Below are 968 nucleotides of genomic sequence, written 5' to 3' on the forward strand. Positions count from 1 at the left end.
GGTTCAAGAATCAGGAAGCTAAGTTAATCAGTCCATAAAATTTAACTTGGCAAAATGATTGGCTCAGGAATGGGCAATGACCCATTTAGAGCCAACAGCATTCTTTCTGGGTATTTTGGGACCAACACACCCATTTTCTGCTGACTGAGGTTCTGTGAGTTGCTCACCATCATATGATCTGTTTAAGAATGTCTTCAACAACAGGAAGGAAAGCAGAGAGATGCAGATAAATTTGATCCTGATAACTTCATTTGAAATCTTGTATATGGAACATTGTATGTGTCCCCACATCACCAGGAAACTACTAAAATACCTTTGGAAGCAAAGTAAAGTTTCATAAGAACATAATGGATATAAAGGAGAAAACTAACTGTGACTGTCAAGGCCCTGATATCATGTATGTCCAATTGATATCTTCTGATGTCATGAATTTATTGTGAAAGGATAACATGCACTAACATCAAGAACAATAAAAGCATGTTGAGTGACCCAGGACATTTTATTGAGAATGAGACCAGTGAGGCCAATTTTAGAGAGATCCCTTCACATGTGTTATCAAAAGCATCCATGTATTTTACCTGCAAAGTTCACTACATTAATAGCTCCACCGAAATTCCCAAATCCTCAATTGCACCTAAAATTGCACTGAAACTGCTGATGGCTGCAAACTTCCTAGATTATTAAGTAAAGTAACATAACATAATGCTGCTAACTTTTTTCAGTGTTTAAAACCTGTACTTCATTTAGTAATTTTTCATATATAGCATGTTGCCTATACACAATTGAACTATGAAAGCTTATTACAAAGCAGATTATTTTCTGTTCCTTTCCATAGCAATCAGAGTTGAATTTGTTTGTTACATTGGTAAATTAAGGATATTTTCACAAACTGACAAATAAATAAGTATGCCAATTCATAGGTGTTTTTGCCTTATCCTTTGGATGTAACTTTAAAAATTAGAGTAATG

At 34.7% G+C, this 968-nt stretch overlaps 1 pseudogene; it reads left to right on the top strand.

The window, feature by feature from the left end:
- Nucleotides 1-347: 347 nt before the first annotated feature.
- LOC106735775 (elongin-C pseudogene) lies at nt 348-684 on the top strand (annotated as a pseudogene).
- Nucleotides 685-968: the final 284 nt, after the last annotated feature.

Source organism: Tupaia chinensis, unplaced genomic scaffold, assembly GCF_000334495.1.
Source record: "Tupaia chinensis unplaced genomic scaffold, TupChi_1.0 Scaffold000527_1, whole genome shotgun sequence".
Classification (NCBI taxonomy): Eukaryota; Metazoa; Chordata; class Mammalia; order Scandentia; family Tupaiidae; genus Tupaia; species Tupaia belangeri.